At 41.3% G+C, this 15,947-nt stretch overlaps 1 protein-coding gene across 2 annotated transcripts in view; it reads right to left on the bottom strand.

Moving 5' to 3' along the window:
* Positions 1-15,947, bottom strand: part of cfap157 (cilia and flagella associated protein 157) — a 129,997-nt gene that overhangs the window by 79,004 nt on the left and 35,046 nt on the right. The gene's annotated exons all lie outside the window — the stretch shown is intronic.

Genomic DNA, 15,947 nt, shown 5'->3' with positions numbered 1-15,947 from the left:
CCAGTAGTACAGCTAAAGGACTTGGTAACATACCCAGCTGCTAGCATTGAATGTCCCTTCAGATTGAATGTGCAATTAATTATTTGTAATTCAGCTTCAATTTCCCATAATTTAATTTAATTTACAACAGTTGTAGTCCTCCAAAAAGTTAGAAAATGCATTAAATATATGCAAAACTCCTTCCCCCATCTGGCTGACATGTTATGCATTTTCTAACAATACTGTCAAATACAGCTCTCTCCAAATGTATGGTAGAGTGAAATTTGTTATTTTTCCTATATACTTAAAGTATTTGGATTTGACATCTGAATATGAGACAAAATTACACACAATCAGATCTTACTGCATGGGATTTACATGCAGATATGTTTTACCATTTTATAGAAACAGCTGTGGTTTCACCTAATTTGGAATGCCCAATTTATATCAGCACTCATATACTGGATCCACTGTCGATTTTGAAGGGTGCAGACAAGCATATGCTCTCTTCTGAAATCAAATCAATTCGGTTAAAATTATTTCTATTCTGCTTTTTGCATAGACAAAAACAAAAACACTTGACAGAAACAGGAAATACAAAAAAAAGACAGTAACAAAACTGAACTTGAAAATTCCAGCAAGCAAAGTAAAAAAAAAAATTAACAAAAACTGTTGTGAAAAGAAGTAAATTTGCGAAGAACCCAGAAACAGAGGGGAGCCCATTCTCTGCTAGCTGGCCTGGTGTCAACAATTAAAGATTAACAGAATTTAGTCAGGACAAAACACATATTTATATTCAATACATTTTTTATGAATATATAAGTACATTTTTTGGTTTGGTGCTGAGCAAAGAAAAAGCAAAAGTTTGACTATTGGTTTAAAAAGGCTCTCCATCTGGTGATGCGGTGATGTGATTGAATGGCTATGAGAAAATGTGTTCTGTGTATGTGATTGGTTGATTATGGAAATGCATAAGAATGTGATTGCTTCGGCTGACTGTTGGTTGGCAGCAGCAAAAGTTTCCTGACTGAACTTCCCCTACGCATTGTGTGTTGCTCATTCAGGACAGTCCGGACAACTCCTGTATTTAGATTAAATATTTGAATGAATATGTTTGAATGAACCACTTTTTGGTTTGGCACTGAATGGATCTGCTTCAGGTACTACAGTGCACACACTAGTGTGCACTACCTAACAGACAATATAATACAACTCCCCTACTAAACAGGAGGAATACCAGAAACCCACAAACAGCAGATCATCCAACTGCCAAATCTTAGAACTATGTGTACAAGATGAGGAAGATCAGGAAGTCCAAATCGATATCCCACTTCTATTGCATAAACACCTGATGATACTGGGATCAGAAAAGGAGTACTTTTCAAGGGTCAGTGTACCCAACACCTGAAAATTTTTTTTGAAAAAAAATGAATGTTAACAAGAGAAAAAGTAATTGAGATGCTCATTATCTTGTGTATTTGGACAAAGCATTTAGCTCGATATATCATTCAAAAGCAACAGATTGCTTTGAGTGTGGCCCTTGAAACCATAGGAGCTGCTGTGGTAGCTGCACCAATCCTGATGGAGAGGGGAGTATAGCAGTCAGGAGACAGCTTTGGCTGAGAAGACTCAATTTAACGCAGAACCCGGAGCTGGTCATGGCATTGCCAGGATCAGTCAGTGAACAGAACCTCACATGAAGACGCAGGTTGGCAGCATGCAGCGAGCAGCAAATGTTAGCAGCGTATGCAAACATGCTTAGATGCTCATTTTCTGAGATTGATTGATGCCCTTTGCGGCTAGTGCAGCGTTCAAAGCAGTAGATGACTATCGACATGTTTTTTGAGTGTGGCTGGGGGAACGGTAGCTAGCCGCAACCCTATTGTTTTTTCACTATTATTAAGGGCCAATCACCCTAGGTGTGTAGGCACCTATTGTATTCATTAGCTTTTTCACTATTATTATTTGGGGCTAAGCACTGTAGGTGTGTAGGCACCTATTGTATCTGTTAGTTTTTTCACTATTATGAGGGGTCAAATTTGTGGTCAGTACATTAACCCCTCTAACATCATCAACAGGCTAAACAGGTCCAGAGTCGTCATCGTTTTTCCTCTGTTTTTGTTCATGCTGAGTTCAACCCACCCACCCCTGATAATTTGCACCATATTGGATCTTCTGCCATTTTGAATTTTATGAAAAACACATTTTAAACATCTCCCCCCAGACCACTGAATGGATAACCACGGTATTTGAGTAGCTTGCTAGTTACCTAGCTATGGTTGAATGTACCTAGCATAACTAGTAACTAAATATATATAATATTGTGAGGTAGCTAAACATAATATAAGCAATGCTACCCAATGTCTCCTAAATTGTTTCAAGTCATTTGGCCCTGTGGTGTGCAAGCATACAGTAGATGAACAGGCCAAACATATGTGTGGATTGGTTTGTAAGAGTGATGATTGATTGAATAGGCGTGAATATGTCCAATTTTTATCTGTATGTATGTATTTAGCTGCCCAGCCTTTCTGTTGCGTGAATGTTTGTATATTTATTGGTATAAATGTCTGTTTGTAAATGTGAATGTTACATGCTGCATGTATGTATGCAGTGTTTCCTGTGGAATTGATCTCTTGGTGTGGTGGTGGGTGTCTGAAAGGGGGGGGGAGGCGGGGGTGTAGCAAAGGCAAAAAAGTTTAAGACTATGAAAACATAACCTCTTGAGACTTTTTTATATCTAAATCTACCTTTTAGTTCTGACGAGCTCTTGATACAAGGAGATGCAAGGAAATGGAAGTAGTTGAATCACTCAAACATTTTAAATGCCTTTTTTTTAATTTCGCGCTGTTTTGGCGATTTGCCAACATTTTGCGGCCGTTATAACAGTAGCTCTAGATTTTAAAAAATGGTAGGCACATACGTAGCTCAACTGAAACAGGTTCGGCTTCGGCTCAAACAAACACTGTTTATTTTCAGATAACGTTACATATTTATCACATTTATTTTTTACTTGTCCGATCAGACAACTGCATGAGGCATTCCACTTGCCCGAACGGAGTTAGAATCCGCCAGTTGTCATCACCGAATGATAGTTAACGCCAGTGCTTGAGATGGGCAGGAGCTGTCGGGACTTGTATGAGTATCGACTCTTCTTTTGATTACCAACATTAATTTATTTTAAACAGTATGTATTTTGAGGAGTAGGTACCGGCACTTATTTTGGTCCAGTTAAAACACTGGTTAACACTATGGTATTTTTGTAATATTTGAAGCGTCGCTACCTACCTTTTCCTTGTCTTTCGGTGGCTGAAGAAAAAAAAGTGACGCTTTGACAGACCGTGCGACCTTCGCGCGCTGCAAGTCATCCGACCACCTCAGAAACGGTAAAGCCACACTATACGCGGCCCCGCCGCGCGGCGGCGCCGCCTCCATTCATTTTGAATGAGAGGTGGCGGCCAGACCCCGCAAGGCATGTTGGGATTGCCGGTGGCGCGGCGAGAGGCGGCGAGGCCGCGGGGGAGATGGCAAAAAATCAACTTTGACCCCCTCGCCGCGTCGCGGTAACTAATCTGATTTGATCTAATGATCCGTCAAGTAAATTGTCCCTATTTTTTTCTCATTTTAGTTCCACATTCTATCGTTCCACAATGGAGGACCTAACTCGTAATTGCCGTATCTGGTTTCCAAACTCAATAAAATCTCCTACAGAGACATTGATAAGAGGAACGCAGCGTGGAAAAAAGTCTCTGAAATTGTCGGTGGCTCTGCAATGTAGTTATCGCCGTTAGCTACTATCACTGTCCAGTCTGAATAAAAATCATTTTTGCAGTAACTTAGCTCTGAAAAATGTTAATAAGCTGCCTAGCTAGGCTGTCTAATGTCTAGCTATAGTGAGTAACAACAAACAATAACGAACAAAACAAATCTTCCTAATGTATTAGTTGCTAGTTGTTCGTTTCTACCAGCCACCTAGCTAGCTAACCAGATATAACTTTGAAGGCATTGTCTAGCTAATTAGCCAGACAGTGTTTTTGTTGTTGGTTGTTGGTTGTTACTAACTAGCTAGACTTTAAACAGCCTAGTTAGGCAGCTGACTAACATCTTTCAGATCTAGGTTACTGCAAAAATGATTTTTATTCAGACAGGACAATGAATATGAAACACGATATTAAACCCGGTCAACATTTAACGAACACAACTGTCTGTCAAAAATAGGTGACACGCCCACAAACAGCCGACTGTGGGGACGCGGCGCGGCGACAGGCGGCCGTCGCCGCGTATAGTGTGGCTTCAGCCTGATGCTGAATTCAGGATTTAGCAATTCAGGATTTTAAAACAGTACCAGAAAAAATATTTGCGTTGACTTGCAAATGAACAGTCAGCAAAAACAGTCGGAATTAGCTAACAAGAAAGCTCAATCACAGCATTCCTAATCCTGACCTGACTTTATAATTAGGCATAAAATAAATTAAGTGCAAATCTTGCATATCAAAATCAAATATCTACTCGCCTGGACATTAATTGGATGGTTAGGAGGATTTAAAAATGACGTACAAAAATAAATCTGCTTTTGTACAAACACGTTATTTTCTTTGCAATCTCGGAGTCTGGCAAAATGACAGAGAGTAGCTTGCTACCACAGTCGGCTGACCTGTATGAATGGGAGTGGTGCACAGTGTGATACACGCTTGTTTTCATCCATAGATCAGGGGCCTGTATCACGAAGCAGGATTACAGTTAGCTAGCTGGATAACTGTACTGGGCAAGATCCAGTGAAAAAGGGTCAAAATGCTCTGCAGTGCAATGTAAAGTGGGACACCTGGTCATCATAATGCTAAATTAACGTAATGTATCAAAAATGAACTTAAATTGTTTTATAGGTTTACGTATCAAACCTTATTAGCTAGCTAAAATTGTTTTTTACAACGATGTCGTTTCCTGTCTGTGGTTGAAAGAGCGAGGAGTTCGAAAAACTTTGTTACAGGCTAATATCGTGCTTTCAAGTGTGTATCGACACTATCTTGGGCTTTTGTGTTTAAACAAAACCTAAGTAAGCATCATAAGCACCTTACTACTTTCTCCGGATTACTCGCCAAAGTAAATTGTAAACCGAATGACGCGAACAACTGAAGAAAATACCGTAAGAGTGCATCATGGCTTCCATTCCCTGCATAGTTTGTTGCATGGTTAGTCTTAGCTCTGCTGCCAATTTTACTAGTAATGGTACTTGTTCTAAGTGTCAGCTTAATTTAGAATTGGCACAGAAAATAGCTGAGTTAGAGACGCCAGGGACCATAGTACAGTGTATTCCTGGGGGCAAATTTAAAAGTGCTGGCTAAAAGTAAACGTAAATACTCTAGGATTGGTATCCACGTCGGCACAAACGACATCCGATTGAGGCAATCGGAGGTAACCAAAAATAATTTTATATAGGTGTGTGCAGTGGCTAAAAAGATGTGTCAGGAAGTAATTTGCTCTGGCCCGCTTCCAGCTCGTAGGAGCGATGAGGTCTACAGTAGGCTATCTTCGCTAAATCTCTGGCTGTCGGAGTGGTGCTCATCTAGTGACATAGGCTTTATTAACAATTGGCCTGATTTCTGGGGAAGGCCTGGCCTATTGAAGAGAGACGGACTCCACCCGAGCTGGAGAGGTTCTCGTGTCCTATCGAACAACATAGTTGCTAGTCTTAATAAGGCCAGATCCTGACACAACATCAGGGCACCGGCCAGGCTGCAGGCTTCTAACCTTATGTTTTTGCCTGCTCGTTTCTTTATACCTGTGTCCCAGACATATGGCCCTACGCCTCTGGCTGCATGGTGCGTTTCAGAGCTAGCTAACAGAAATAGTATTCCAAAAGCCCCTTTAATTAATACTCTTAAACTAGATTCTGATATCTGTTATATTGAGACTGTGTCTGTTCCACGCATCTATGCCAAACGTAAAGCTAACCGTGGAATTGATGCGGATAACTTAATTGTAATTAAAACACGGCACGCTGCTATTATTCATAGTGAACCATCCTTAAAAATTGGACTATTGAATGTTAGATCACTCACTCCAAAAGCAGATCTTGTCAACGAATTGATAATAGACCATAATCTCAGTGTATTATGTCTAACTGAAACTTGGCTAAGACCTGATGAATATGTTGCGATTAATGAAGCGTCTCCTGTGGGTTTCATAGGTACTCAGGTGTCACGTCCATCAGGCAGAGGGGGAGGCGTTGCAGCTATTTATCAGTCCTTATTGAGTCTAGCGCCTAAGCATGGATATATGTTCTCCTCTTTTGAAGTTCTTATTACTAACTGTGTACAGCCCGATCTAGCTAATAAAAGTGCTAGCGGGCAGTCCTTTTTTCTTGTGTCTGTTTACAGGCCACCTGGGCCTTATTCTGATTTCTTAAGGGAATTTGCTGAGTTTTTATCACATCTTGCAATTTCAGCAGATAAGGTCATAATTGTTGGTGATTTCAACATACATGTGGATAAAAATGGTGACCCCCTAGGAACAGCTTTTGCCCCTATTATTGATTCCATTGGTTTTGTACAGAATGTTTGTGAGCCTACTCACTACCGTGGCCATAACTTAGACTTAGTTTTATCCCATGGTATTAGTGTGGTAAATCTTACCATCGCACCTCATAACCCTATACTATCAGATCATTTCCTTATTACGTTCAATATTAAGGCATCAAATCCTCCTGTATCAGAGCCTACGCATTACTACAGCCGATCAGTAAACCCTGAGGTTATTCCAAAGTTTTTAAATATGCTTCCGGAGTCATTCCTCTCCACAGAAGAAAAGGCTGATGAAAATGCTGATGAAGCCGCTCTGGACCAATTGACTAACCAGCTAACCCTTACCCTCAGGAACACTCTTGATGTTGTTGCCCCCCTTAAAAGAAGAAACCCTAGTCAGAAAAAGCACACTCCATGGTATAACGATACCACCCGGGCCCTGAAGCAGTCTACTAGAAAATTAGAGCGAAAATGGCGGTCAACATAGCTAGAAGTATTTCATCTTGCATGGAAAAACAGCTTTCTTCAGTATAAGCAAGCTCTTGCTTCTGCTAGATCTGCCTTTTTCTCAAAACTAATTGAACAAAATAGACATAACCCAAAATTTCTATTTAGCACTGTGGATAAATTAACTAAAAAACAATCATCAGAGTTTTCATCTTATCCCTCCAATCTTAGCAGCAATGACTTCATGAACTTCTTCGATCAGAAAATTGAGGCCACTAGAGACCAGATTTCCAAACTGTCTCCATCATGCACTATTTCTGTTCATGTTAATAAACAGCCCCGCACCTGGTTACAACAGGAAGATTTACAAACAGCGGTACTAAGCTGTTTTATGCCCATTAGCATGGTTGAGTTATCTGAATTAGTTATGTCTTCAAAACCGACAACCTGTATACTCAATCCTATTCCTTCAAACTGGATTAAAGAACTATTTCCAGTACTAGGCCAGCATATACTAAAAATCGTTAACACATCCCTAGTCACAGGATACGTACCTGAGTCACTAAAAGTGGCAGTCATTAAGCCATTATTGAAGAAACCAAACCTAGAACCCGATAAATTGGAAAATTATAGACCTATTTCAAACCTTCCATTTCTTTCAAAATTATTGGAGAAAATTGTTGCTAAGCAACTAAGTGCATACCTTAGCTCTAACGGTATCCATGAAGTATTCCAATCTGGGTTTAGACCCCACCACAGCACAGAAACCGCACTTATCAAGGTTACAAATGATTTACTACTGTCAGCCGACCGTAACTCTGTGTCGGTTCTTGTGCTCCTCGATCTGAGTGCAGCTTTTGATACAATTGACCATGGAATTCTTCTGGACAGACTCCAGACCTGTGTTGGACTTCATGGACAGGCACTCGCATGGTTTGGATCATACCTATGTAACAGGAAACAGTTTGTCAAATTAAAAGAAGATGAGTCCAGCTCCTCAATAATGAAATACGGTATTCCACAAGGATCAGTACTAGGACCAGTACTCTTCTCGCTATATATCTTGCAGATAGGACCTACCAGGTCACCTGGAAGGGGTCTGCCTCTGCTTCTCATCCACTTGATACGGGAGTGCCGCAGGGATCTGTACTGGGTCCTCTGCTGTTCTCCTTATACACCAGATCTCTTGGCTCAGTCATTAATTCACATGGCTTTTCCTATCATTGTTATGCAGATGACACACAACTCTTCTTTTCTTCCCCCCCTCGGCCACACAGGTCAATGATAAGATCTCTTCCTGCCTGGCTGACATCTCCACCTGGATGGCCAGCCACCATCTGAAGCTCAACCTCGACAAAACTGAGGTGCTCTTCTTCCCGTGCAAGACCTCCTTGCTTCGTGAACTCTCAATCACGGTTGATGACACCACAGTGACTGCCTCTCACTCTGCCAAGAGCTTGGGGGTGGTCCTGGATGACTAACTGGACCTCAAGGAGCACATCAAGGCAACATCACGGTCCTGCAGATTCCTCCTGTACAACATCAGGAGGATTCGACCATACCTGACGACGCACTCCACCCAGCTGCTCGTCCAGGCTATGGTGACCTCTCGCCTTGATTACTGCAACTCTCTCCTTGCAAGCCTGCCAGCTTGTGCCATACAGCCACTACAGACGATTCAGAATGCCGCTGCCCGACTCATCTACAACCTCCCTCAACCTGCGATCACTCCACTGGCCGGTCGCTGCCAGGATCCGGTTCAAAGCCCTGACCCTTGCCTACACTGCTGCCAACAGGACAGCCCCCATCTACTTGCAGGACATGACTCAATTCTATGTGCCTGCTCGACCACTCCGCTCTGCGGCAGCAGGGCGCCTTGTAACCCCTCCCACCCGCCCAAAGGGATCACAGAGCTTCTCCACCCTAGCTCCCCAGTGGTGGAACGAACTCCCCGTCCCTCTCCGAACCTCCCCCTCACTACCCATCTTCCGCCGTGGCCTGAAGACTCATCTCTTCAGACTATACCTAGACTAACCACCACCACGCTGTATATTTCACTCTTTTATAATAATTAAAAAAAAAAAAAAAAAAAACCTTTTTCCTGTCACTTGTTACATGTTGCCCCATCCCTGCACTTCTTGGTAATTTGTATTTGTCCTAATACTGTAGCTTATTCTTCTGCCTAGTTGGCTTTTCAGATGTTAGTCCAGAATAGTGTTCATTGTTCTCGGCTAGAAATAGCTGTACAAAATAAGTATTGTACCTTACTGAACCCGTGTTCAGCAGTTGTCTACGACCATGATATGCACTTTTTTTTTTGTACGTCGCTTTGGATAAAAGCGTCTGCCAAATGAATGTAATGTAATGTAATATATGCTACTACTTGGCAATATTATCCGGGCACATGGCGTAGAGTTCCACTGTTATGCGGACGATACCCAGATTTATATTTCAATGAAACCTGGCGAAGCACTGCCGCTTTCACGGTTAGAGGCCTGTATTGTAGATATCAAGGTTTGGATGCTTTCAAATTTTCTGCTCCTAAATTCAGACAAGACTGAAATGTTGGTTTTAGGTCCCAAAATTGAGAAATTGTCTACTCTCACCTTAAACTGTGATGGTTGTTTGGCTGAACCTAATATGGTCGTTAAAGACCTTTGTGTCACCATTGATCCTGATCTATCTTTTGACACCCATATAAAAAACATATCTAGAATTGCCTTCTTTCAGCTGCGCAACATAGCTAAAATTAGACATTTCCTGTCAGTCGGGGATGCTGAAAAATTGATCCATGCGTTTGTTACGTCTAGGTTAGACTATTGTAACGCCCTGCTTTCTGGCTGCCCTAATAACTCGTTAAAGAGTCTCCAGCTTGTGCAGAATGCAGCTGCTCGTATCTTGAGCAGAACTAAGAAGTATGAGCACATTACACCAGTACTAGCGTCGCTTCACTGGCTACCCATTAAGCATAGGATAGACTTCAAGGTTTTGCTCCTGACTTTTAAAGCTCTGCATGGACGTGCACCTGTGTACATATCGAACCTGCTCCTACCTTATAAGCCCACAAGGTCACTCCGATCTCAAGACGCAGGCTACTTGGTAGTCCCAAGAATTTCCAAGAACCTAAAAGGTGGTAGGGCTTTCTCCTACAGGGCCCCACTACTGTGGAACCAGCTTCCAAAATGTATAAAGGAGTCAGACACAGTCTCAATATTTAAATCTAGATTAAAAACGCACCTCTATGCTCAGGCTTACAATCAGTTGTAGTCTGGAGACAGGGTGCGAGAAGCCTGTAGTCATAGAGCTTTGTAGGTGGCAATCCTTTCCTTACTGTCACCTGTCAATCAGCTGTGACCTGACTTTACATGGGCTGGCTCTTGATAGGCGGGTATGGTTGTCTACCCCTCATGACTGCATGGGCTCTCCATCCCTGTCCTAGTAGATATGAAGCCATATTCTACTCCTGGCGGGGTCCCCCCAATACATACCACTGGCACTTTACTCACTGTCTGCTATATTGCAAATTCCCTAATTGCCGTTTCCACCCTCTTCCCCATGCTGCCGGCGGGGCTCTTGCCCCAACCCTCGAGAGTGCTTCGAGAGTCGTCTGGTCTCCCCCACCTCTGCGGTCCAGCCCCTCCTTCGTCATTGCCTCCACCCTGCCCACATCTGCCGCCACCTGCTGTTCCCCATCACCGCCACCCGGCCCCACCCATCATCTGAGCCACATCACATATCATATCTTGTGCATAAACTGGCTGACATGCTGGTCACCAGTCGGCACCCTGAGCCGACCAGAGGAGGATGGGTTTCCCCCTTGAGCCTGGTTCCTTCCAAGGTTTCTCCCCATCTGCCACAGGGAGTTTTTCCTTGCCACTGTTGCCTTAGGCTTGCTCCTGTGTGGGTTTAGGCTAGGGTTGTCTGTAAAGCGTATTGTGACAACTGTTGTAAAATACGCTATATAAATAAAATTTGATTGATTGATTGATGTAAAAACCACACATTTAACTATTTAGCTAATGTTACATGTGAAACCTTGTTCCTATTACAATGCTAAAGCTAGCTCGCTAGTGGATATTCTGTCCGGCTGGGAATACCCTTGGGGTATGTCGACTCACTAATCTAAAAGTTGTAACATACTACTAGCTATTTAACAATGAACCAAAAACACATTTCTCTGCCCTCTGTCCCTCAGTACAGGAGCCCCTCAGGGCTGTATTCTCTCACCCTGGTTATTCTCCCTATACACCAATCACTGTAAATCCCACCACAGCTCCGTCAATATTTATAAATACACAGATGACACTACCATCACTGGCCTCATCTCCAATAACGATGAATCCCAATACCGCGAACAGATAAACCAAGCAGTCACCTGGTGCACAAACAATGACCTCCTTTTGAACTCATCAAAAACACAAGAGCTCATCACTGATTTCAGACATAAATCACACCCTAAAACCCCCATACTTGTCTCTGGCCAGCCTATATCCATCACTGCCTCATTCAAATTTCTTGGCACTCACATAAGCAATAACCTTAAATGGAACATCAACACAGACTATATCTTCAAAAAAGCGCAACAAAGATTATTCTTCCTCCACCAGCTTAAAAAAGTCTGAGTGAGAAAGCTCTGTTTCTACTCTGACATCATAGAAAGCATCCTCACCTTATCCATAACAGTCTGGTACAGCAGTTTGGACAGCCACTCCCGGAATAAACTACAACGCATCGTCAACAGGTCATCAAAAATCATCGGTACACCCCTCCCATCAATTGAAACTCTCCATCATAAGCGGACAGTGAAAAGGGCAAGGAAAATCATCTCCGACCCCACTCATCCAGCACATCACGTCTTTCAGTTTCAGTTGCCCTCAGGAAGGCACCATAGAACATTGCCCACAAAAACAACCTGTTTCAAAAACAGTTTCTATCCCACTGGCATAAGAACTCGGAACTCCCTCTGCTAATCACCTGTCCCCCTGTCTGCTGTCTGTCATGCTCTGTGTCTATGATGTCTCATATTGTACTGTGTTAAATTGTCTGGGATGTTCCATGTTGTACTGTGTTATAAATTATTGTGATGTTGGCGTTAAGTGTTGGGACCCTGCTGTTTTCTTTACTATACTGTACCGCTAACAAATTCCACCAGCCTTGGTTGTGTGGTCATTAAAGAATCTGAATCTGATCTGAAATAAATAATTACATTGACAAATAAAGAAATAAATACATAATTACATAAATAAATGTTAAATAGACAAGTTAGCTAGCTGACGTCAGCTGTTGATATTCACTTGCAAAGCTGGACATGGATGCGACAAGCGACATATTATAAAGTTCATGTGAAGGGATTTAACCACGCTTGCCCACGGTAAAAATTGCTGCGATGAAAGATAGACTACAGACAGAGCTGACATTAGCAACACGCGTAAATTCTCCCTATGTTCAATCAATGAGCATAACATATATTTCTGGGAAGCATGCTACACGTATTGTATGGACAGTGATATAACTTACATCGTAGGCTTAAGATTAGAGCTAGCTAGCTATTTTAGATAACTAGCTTAGCTAGCTAGCTAAATTAATTTTGGACTACAGTCACCTTGGTAGCTAGTCTATCTTAAATGAAGATAAACTGCTCATTAGCTAGAGAGTTTATATCCTTTCTTTAGTTTTGACCCCTTGGTTTTATTGTGTAAATCTGTCAGCCGGCAAACATTGTTCATGTTAATTTTTGGTTGATCTTGAAGTGACGTGAACTCCATTATCTTACTTAGCTAGGTTGTTTTGTGTAGTATAGCTGCCTACAATAAATACAACCAGAAGTTATTGTACACTGCTTCGCTGGCTGAGACCATAGCGATGTGAAATGGGCCCATTGCAGCGCCAGTGAAATAGAACTTGGGCAAAGCGTTTAGAAGCTAAAGTTATGCCTATGGTATGGGTTGGCAAACGTTAGTTAGCATTGATAAATTAAATGAATAAAATGAAATTAAACCAATTGGATATTAGACTCTGCCAACCGGCTTTGATGAGTGAAGTTGACAGATTTAATTATTTTTCAGTTTCAACAATCCTGAAATAAATGAATAAAAGAGGAAATAAATTAATAAAAGTGGAAATAAATAAATGTGGAAATATGTATTTATTTATGTATTGAATTATGTATTTATTTGTCAATTAATTAATTAATTAGTTTATTTATTTATTCATTAATTTTTTTAAATTTAAGCACCAATAGTTCTCCATACTCTTAAAGGAGACAACTGAAGGTGAATTATGGTGCTGAAATGGTGGAGTGCATAGAGGGAGAAAGAGATGGTGTTGAAATGGTGGAATATATGGCTGTAGAAAGAGATGGTGCTGAAATTGAGGACTGCATGGAGGGAGAAAGAGATGGTGTTGAAACTGAGGACTGCATGGAGGGAGAAAGAGATGGTGTTGAAACTCATGGCAGAAGAATCAGTCAGTCCCTGAATTAGATGCTCAAAAGAGGACTGATGAAAGTTTCAAATTGGCAACTGATGAGGAGCACCATACAAAAACATCCCCTCCGACATATACATACATTGGCATGGTGTCAAAATTCCCACATGATTATATGCATTTAGCATGTCTAGGAGTGATGCGAAAATTAGTTGTGCTGTGGTCAAGTGGACCGCCTAAGACCAGATTACAATCAAGGGACCTAAATAAAGTGTCAGAAAATCTCCAACAACTGAAGGACAATATCCCCACTGAATTTGCTCGAAAACCAAGACGGCTGCATGAGAGCAGTAAGTGGAATGCGACAGTGGCGCCAATTCATGTTGTATTCAGGACCAGTTGTGCTGCGAAATATACTTTCCAAAATTTCATATTGTTTTCCACAGCCATGTTCATCTTAGCTAGCCCAACTCTGTGTATGGACTTGAATGACTTTGCAAAGTCTTTGCTCATTACCTTTGTTTCACATTTTGGTGAGACATATGGAATGCAGTATATGTCATACAATATCCATGGCCTCGTGCACCTTGCAGACGATGTCAGAGAACATGGGCATTTAGATGCAATATTAGGGTTTCCATTTGAAAACTATTTGGGGCAGCTGAAAAGACTTGAAAGGAATCCACAATTTCCTGTAGCTCAAATTATTTGTCGCTTATCAGAAATGGATTGCAGAATAGCAGAAGACATCTGTCAACCAATATCACATTGTTTGAAACAAGAACACAATCGTGGTCCTGTCCCTCTTAGCTTTAGTAATGCTACCTATCAGTACAGTGAGATATCTCTGGAGTGTTTTTGCATTAAAACTTCAAAAGGTGACAATTCCGTTCGCATTGGTGACACAATAGCTGTGGTTAGAAACATTGTCGATGTTGAGGGCACTGTGGTCTTCGTTTATAATGAATTTAAAGAGAAAACAAATTACTTTGACTATCTTTTGGCTTCTACTCATTTGGGTATATTTCTGCTTTCTGATCTAAACTCGGTCTTGATGTACACCCCTGCACTTGATTCAGTTTGTAAGTATGTAGGCCTACTGCTTCCAGTGAAGAAGGATGCTTTTGTTGGAATCCTTCTACTTCACACCTAAGAATTGAAGCGCGTGTGTACTACGGTTTTCACTTATTCCACAACATGGGGGGGGGGGGGGGGGGTGGTCTTAGCCCTTGGTATTGTTTTATGTGAGAAGAGGTATTTTTTGTTATTTTTGCAAATAACTGGTGGGTGTTGGTTGTCCAGGATGCAGCAATTAGTTTTCCTGGAAGAATTTCCCCAGGAGGAATAAGAAGCGTTTCCCCTTTGGGATTTCTTCGTTTTTTGTTTGGTAGCGTTGCAGTGAAAGCGGGCAGAGCAGTTGTCTCGGGGGCACATTCATGGTCTCGAGTGGGTCACCGGTATGCTGGTTGCCTTCTCATTCCATTGGGATTTAGTGCATAAATACCCACCGCAAGTACCTGCATGAAGACCAGGGTTGAGATGTAGTTAGGTACTTATGTGTAGGTAGTTTGGGGGAAAGCTCCAGGCTGCCATCATTACTTCTTGTTGTTGCATGCTGGGTGGTCAATAGCCTACTAGTGTGCACATGTAGACTCTCTTATGGCTGTTGCCAATTTCTGTCTGTTGAGTTAATTAATAACTGTTAAAACAGTGTACAACTGTTTTCATCTTTTTATTAGCTTCACTGCCATTATTCAGCACCTCTTTGGGTATGTGGAATTTATACTTTTTTGATTTCTTTGCTAATAACTAAGGTCAGTTGAAAACAGTACAATATTGATGTTGGTGGTAATCTTTTATAACACTTTGGCCAGGGACTACAGATGAAAATGAGCCTTTTGGCTAAATTTGGCATATTTACATTTGTTGTTGATTAATATGCACTGTCCCTTCTTAAATAAACTATTAAAAAAAAATTTTTTAAAGTAAATGGTTAAAACATAATTGTTATGCTTATGTACTTTCTTGGATCTATTGTATGCAAAGGCGTACAAAAGCATTGTCTTATTTAAGCTTATGTTTTATGTCAGTCTCTTTCAAGAATAAGATAAAAGTTCAGATAAAACGTTTTTTTTTTTCTGTGTGTGCATAGACTCCGTCCACCAGCCTTGTGCAGGATGAACAAGTACCTAGAACATTTGTGTGGGGAGGGCAATCATATTCATCAATATAGTAGGTTATTAAATTCCTTAAACTTCCCTTTCACATTTTTTTACTCATTTTTAGAGTTAAAAACACTGAAGTTGCTGTATTACTTTATACTCAAGCATATTAAATACACCGTTTATAAAACTGTTATCAAATATGATAATATAGATACAGTCCAATTAAAACATTTTTTATTAACATTACAAGAATAATTTACAAGAAAGTAGTTCCTGGCTGCCCGTACGTAGTGCCAGGTGGTTGCTATGCAGCGTTAGTAAACTCTCTTTTGTTCCGCCAAACTAGCTAGCTAGTGAGCTAACTGGTGTTTATGCCTTATTGATGTTTATTTGTACTTTCCCATTGTGCAAC

Source organism: Anguilla anguilla, chromosome 10 (genome assembly GCF_013347855.1).
Source record: "Anguilla anguilla isolate fAngAng1 chromosome 10, fAngAng1.pri, whole genome shotgun sequence".
Classification (NCBI taxonomy): domain Eukaryota; kingdom Metazoa; phylum Chordata; class Actinopteri; order Anguilliformes; family Anguillidae; genus Anguilla; species Anguilla anguilla.
This window is presented reverse-complemented; position numbering and strand designations above follow the sequence as displayed.